Source organism: Capsicum annuum, chromosome 1 (assembly GCF_002878395.1).
Source record: "Capsicum annuum cultivar UCD-10X-F1 chromosome 1, UCD10Xv1.1, whole genome shotgun sequence".
Taxonomy (NCBI): Eukaryota; Viridiplantae; Streptophyta; class Magnoliopsida; order Solanales; family Solanaceae; genus Capsicum; species Capsicum annuum.
The window spans coordinates 108,830,589-108,837,302 of record NC_061111.1 but is presented as its reverse complement, the minus strand read 5'-3'; positions in this window follow the sequence as shown (position 1 = coordinate 108,837,302).

Here is a 6,714-nt window from a genome sequence, read left to right as displayed (position 1 = left end):
ACAACATGGAAGTTTAACAAATTTCAATTTTTGGAATGGAATAAGTCTACCATACGAGTCGTATCCACTCTATACGACTTGTACACACTAATCATACCCACCTAGGAAGAATTAAAATAGAATAAAAGTTTCTGACTATCTTACGATTGTTGGTCATGAGTCGTACTCTAGTATGACTGGTAAGGAGGAGTCATAAGATAACAAGTAAAACAAGATCATTCACTGTCTAAGATACGATTCGGTTAGACGATTCATACCCAGTGGGTACGGCCAGTATCCATCACTCGTACCCAATCCAAAAAAAGCATATTGAACTTTAGTATTAGATTTTTCTTTTCTTTTCTTTACTTAGTTACTAATAATTTTGTACTTGCAGGAATCATGCTTCCGAAGAATGCCTCCCCTTCTAAACAAGTGGCTAATAAAGTGAACAAGCAACCACCTGTTGAAAATGAGGAAAATAGGCTTCCGAGTATGAATCTATATCTAAAGTTATAGAGAAGAGTATGATGGGACCTCATAAAAAAAAGTTGCACTAAAGGGAAAGGCAGCTGCTAAAGTTAAGGGGAAAAAGTGGTCCCCTAAGAGTCTGAGTCACCACCACCAAGGGGATCGAGGAGAAATAATTCTACTGTGTCTCCTCCACATACCCCATAGTCTACTGATGATGACAAAATAGAATCTAGCTCAACAGAGGCTACGTTTGAAGAAGCTCAGGGTCTTGAGGAGGTTGATGCTACACCCATAGACAGGAAAGACCCCCACTTGCACTAACCACTACTCTTATGCCTATCGTTGAATGATGGGTGTACCCCAGCATTTAGGATAAGTTCAACATGAGGTTGTTTCGTTTGCTGAGTGGCAAAATAAAGAGTGTCATATATTCAGAAAGAAGAATGACCACTACGGGGATGTCTGAATTACCCAACTTTAGAGAACGCTAGGAATAAGGAATTTGGGTGGATGATAAGAGCACCCAAGAGATACAATGAGGTTCTAGTTCATGAGTTTTATGCAACCTACAAGGGTAGCTATAGAGCCAATACCCACAAGGCCAACTGTGGAAGGGTGGAAAGCCTATCACCTCTTTCATAATTTGAGGTGTGTGTATCTCTCCCTAAACTATCAGGAGATTTTTATATGGGCCAGAGTATCAAGCTCTAGCCAACACAGCAGAGATGGACTATAGGATGGCTGAGATGAGAAAGATCATAAAGCAAAAACTAGGTTTTGAAGACAAAATGGTGATTTTAGATGGATTGTGGAGTAGATAGCTTCAAATGGTATGCATACTACATGGGTTGAAAGAGGTAGGAGATTCACAGCAGATAAAGAAGGGTACCCTTAACTTTGAGGGTAAGGCTTGGTGGATGCTAGCCCAACACTGATTATGTCCTACTATAGGAGATGATATACTAAGCTCGGTTTGGGCTGCTATGATAGCTGGCTTCACAGCCAAGTACACGTTCAATGTTGGTGAGTTTTTTGCCCGAGAGATGAGAGATAGGGCAGTTGGGAGTCAAAAGGCATAAATGGCCTACCCCTACATGATTACATTGATTTGTTTAGTTCCAGGAGTGTTAGATCTCCTTGGTGTTGATGAAATGATAGAAGCAAGGAGAACGTCGATATTGGGCTGATCAGAGATGTAGCTAACCCGTTGGCCTGACCAGTTAGATAAAAAGTAGATGCTATGGCGAGATTGTTCTCGAAAAAAGATCAGCCTGATATCCCTACAGCATCTGAGGTGACTAATATAGGAGCACAAACTAAGGGCTCCCATAGCGATGCAAAAAGTATATTTAGTTCCCCACCACCAGTCCATTCTATTCCACCTAGGCCATGGGGTATCCCTCCAAGTATTATGATAATATCCCAGGCTGCATGGACCGAGGTTGTGACCCAGTTGGCCACGTTGAATATAAAAGTTAGTCACATAAAGGGCAGAGTAAAAAAGTGGATTGATAGGCAGTTCGAGGAGAAGGATAGGAGAGTCCAAAGGTGCCTAGATATTTTTAAGTTGAGGATTACTCGACAGTTTAGTAGAGGGTAGGCACCCGATGTGGCTGATGTCAGATGCAAGATTGCGGTAATCAAGTAGATGGTCTCCAAACTTTATTAGAGACTAGTGGTTATGAAGCCAGTAGTAGAAACTATGATTGCTATAGTTGAGGTTCCTAAAATTTGGACAGACCCAACCGATAGATAGGTTGAGGAAACCAAAGAAAAAAATAAGAGAGAGGAATAGAAATAAGAGAGTAGATAAAGCTACTGAGAAGAAGGCCAGACACGAAAGTATCCAAAATGAGCGGGACCACAAGACAAGGGTATGGGAGATGGCCTTGGGAGATAATGGACCAAGAGCTCTCATAGATGATAATGGGGGGTTTGAGTCTATACCCCTGTCTATTATTGATTCAGTCTTGGATGATGTGACAGTAACTGATAAGAGTGGGACTCGACCTGAGGGTCTACATGCTGATTTGATGTCTTGGCGTCTTTAGTGCCTAGGTATGACCATTATCCCTTATTCTATTTATTTTATAGCACTGGGGACAGTGCAATGTTCTTAATTTGGGGGTGGGGGTTATTCCCAAAAAATTGGGAGTAGCTATAGAATACATGTAGCAAAGACTAAAAGTCTGTTATGACTTACAAGTTTGATGCGGGCAACAAACATAGGGAGTAGATCAGTGCGCCTATTGAAGTAGATATTTTTGTTATTGATTATGATATTTTTATTTTAGAGGATTTTGAAAATTTCAATGAAAGATTTTGTGTTTGTTTTGATTCTTTCATTGTGATTGTTGACACACAACTAATTTTTGAAATGCTATTGTAAAAAGTTGTGTTAACTTTATGCTAAAATAATATCAAAAGAAGTTGAGCCATTTTCAATTTTTTTTAACTAATTGTGTGATTTGTATACTTGTGTGAGACTATTGTAAAGCTGATAATGACATAAGGATTGGGGCTAGAAAAATTAGGGACAAAACTGCTGCATAGTTGGATAACTAGTACTTAGTAATGTAGCCCTGTACAAGTGTGTGTGAGAATTGTTGGGTTCCTGGTTGTGTCAGAATGTAGAACTTGCCCAGTTTCTTTTACCTAGGTCTAGGATAGTTGGTAGGAGGTGATCAAGGCCATTTTTTATATCAGTCCACTTTTAGCCAAATTGACCTTCCATGTGTGAATGATATCCCTTGATCCTTATTTTGAGCATGTATGCCTATTTTTATTGCTATACCTCTCACCTTCCCATTTGTATTATAATGAACCTATTTTGGCCTGTTCCCCCTTGGACATTCTGCACTTCAACTCAGGCACATCACCTAAGTTGAGTGTGTCTATTGTAGGGGTACGTGATGTGAAATAGGTATGAAAAAAGGGTAAAATAAGATAAAAGAAAGTAAGGCTGGGGTAAGTAGAAAAATTTAAGAAAAATAAACTTTGAAAAAAAAAGAAAAAAATAAGAAAGTCTAGAAGACCACACACTACCTGAATATGCTTTAAAATGAAAAAGGAGAAATAAGGATGCAAATAAATGAAGTAAAAAGTTTGTTAAGTGTGGATCCCAAAAGTTAGTGTAGTGCCAAGGAGGGTTAGTCGCTTTAAATGTCCTTATGTACTATACAAGCCCACTAAGCCTATATTACAAGATGAACAAAGTCCTGATCTTACCATGACTGTCTGAAAATTTAGGAAAAGAGCATATGGGCAAGCCTATAGCGTTCTGCGCCTTCTTTGTGAGTGAGAGGGTCATTTGTTATGTCCCTTAGTAGATTGAATTATTCAAAAGAAGAGTGAATGAGATTTTTTTGACTATGAGTGCACATAGGCTACACTGTTAAGTTGCCAGATTGTTTGATTAATGTAAATTATGCTAGGACTAAGTATCTATTGCTAATGTAATGCCATCATTGGATTCCCTCATGTTTGTACGTGTGCTAAATTGTGATACACAGTTGAGTTTTGAAAGTTGGAATTAGAAGGGAGACAACATGATTTAAATTAAATCCAAAATCACTACCATGGGTAGCTTAAGATCTTCCTGTTTAAGCATTACCTCCGTGCTAGAAAATAGTTATTTGGTTTTATTTGCTGAGGATATGCAAAAGTCTAAGTTGAGGGTATTGATGTTCCATGGAAACACGATACTTTTGATGCTTAAAACCATGAATTTAGGATATTTTGTTGGATTTGATGCACTTTGGTATGAACTGTAGGTAAAACAAGTTTACAACAGTAGTTGAATGAAAAGTAAAGAAAAATACATGAAAAAGACCAACTTTGATTAGCATACGAGTCAACTCCTGAGTCAAACCATCCAATACGATTTGTATGCTGAATCGTATAAGTAACAGAACCAAAAGCCAACCTGAGAATCTAAGTGTGGGGAAAATACGACTCAAGTATACCTGTCATAATCCAAGATACGAGTCATATAAGATAGTCGTAAGCATAACAAAATATAAGCTTCCATCCAGGAGTTAAAGTGTCAAAAGTATACGAGTTGAAAGTTTGAGTACGATTCATATAGGAATGTCATATACAAACCAGTGTTCAAGACTTGACAAGACTGAAGTCCCAGGTGGATATGAGAGAAGGACATAATTTGTACACTTAGTTACGACTCGTATGATAAAGTCGTATATTGAACAGAAAGTTGAAGCCTTGAAGAGCATACACTAGAATCGATATGAGAGAGTAGGGTATGACTCATGTTGAGCTGATACGAATGAATATTGAGTCATACCGACTACCTATATTACTTTACCTTTCCCATTCTTATTAGGATATTTTGGTTATTTTTGAGATACTATAAATACCCTAGGGTTTATCTTTTATTAGGTTATGTTCTATTACACATTCTTACGTACTTTTGTGTACTATTACATTCTTTTACAATTGTTCTTGAGATTTTAGGGTTTATTCAATTAAGACTTTGGAGTTAATTATTCTTATTCTTGTTTAATTGATTTTATGTGTTCTTCATTGATAATCATGGTTTCTTTCACAAACATGAGTGTCTAATCTCCTTAGCTAGGGTTGTGGGAACCCTAACGGATTAGCTACAAAGAGAAAGTGTGATCCTCAACTATTCTAGGATTTCTACATGTATCTTATTCTTTTTCACAATAATTAATCTCAAGTATTGTTGTACCTTGAGATAGTATTTATTCGCATCCATCCCTACCAAGGAGGTTGTGATTGGGAAAAAAAGTTAAGACAATGATTTAGGCTTTCTACCTCTACCTTTAAGTCCCCGCGTATCATCTAATTACTTGATCCTACCACGATGATTGAACTGAGGTCTTAGCAAGGGGAAACAAGGCAATACCCTGAGACTTACTCGGTAAATGGTGAAATTTATCTTCGATCTTACCCGGCAGTTGATAAGACTTATCTTGTTAACTTTGCATGCAGAGAACAGAACAGTTGGGTTGATCACGAGAAATTTACGGAGTTAAGAAGCCAGGGGGGACACAAAACTAGTATTCATCTCATATTGATTACAACTCAAATGAACTCAAGATTTGGTTACTATTTACGATTGATAACAAAATCTCCCCATTCACTTTTTTGTACTGCTCGTGGATTACATCAAGTCAAGAAACTATTTACATTTTCTCTGTGGGATTGACCCCAATCTAGTTGGGTTATTATATTTACAATCGACCGCATTATACTTCTAGTTGAGGTGTAGTTTTGGGTGACATCAGGAATCATCCTTCGATTGAGGAAACCACTTGGGATATTAAAAGTACATGCGGGATAAGTAACCTCAATTATTTGAGGATACATGTACTCTTCTTTTTCCTTATTTAGCTTATATTTCTCGTTTGAACATTCGAGGATGAAAAATGGGTAAATTAGTGTATGCTGTAATGACCTTCTCTGTTGTTATGTGTAAGTCTTATATTTAAAATCTCATGTCCAAATTCTTCTCAGTTCGAAAGTTACCAATTTCAGATTAGGCTAGTTTCAATCGATTACAAAGCAAGGTGTGATCTAGGGAAATATAAAACTGATATGGACTAGGATGGTGGTTTTTGTTTAAATTTTTAGTTATCTAAGACGATAAGTAACTCATAGGGTTTTACGAAATTAAATTTGTGTAAGTAAAACTCTCGAAATTAATCTTAGTGTAAAGAGCACTATTCAAAATATTCTAGGTTTAACGTGTGCTGCAAAAAGTGAGATTTTTGAGTGAAGTCATACATTATGTTCCATTGACATTGCTGTAGCACTCGATATACCACTATATAAATAAGCGTTATCTGGCGATCAAGGGAGGTCAACGACCATTATAGCAGTGGCTACCACTATAGTGGTGAAAATTGCAGTTTTAGTAAAATAATTCTCCAAAATAGTTTATTTTCTCAAAAAAACATTTTGGGGCAAAGAAAGGGCGATTTAGGGTGAAATACACGAGAAATTCTTCATTTGGCTTCATTAAGGTAAGAAATTCATCTTCTTTAACTCGTATTTAATTATTAAGCCTTAATTGTTAATTCACGGAGTTCAAATTATGCCAGGGGAAAATTAAGAAATAATTTAATGGACTTTGATTATTAATATTGAATTTAGCTTTTCATTTTTTTAATTCACTAATTGACCTAGAAATTGGTAGTTTCACGTGAATTACAGTGGAAAAGCCCTAGAATAGGAAGAAAATGATCATGAATTTAACCTTAGAAGTTGGGTGTGAGT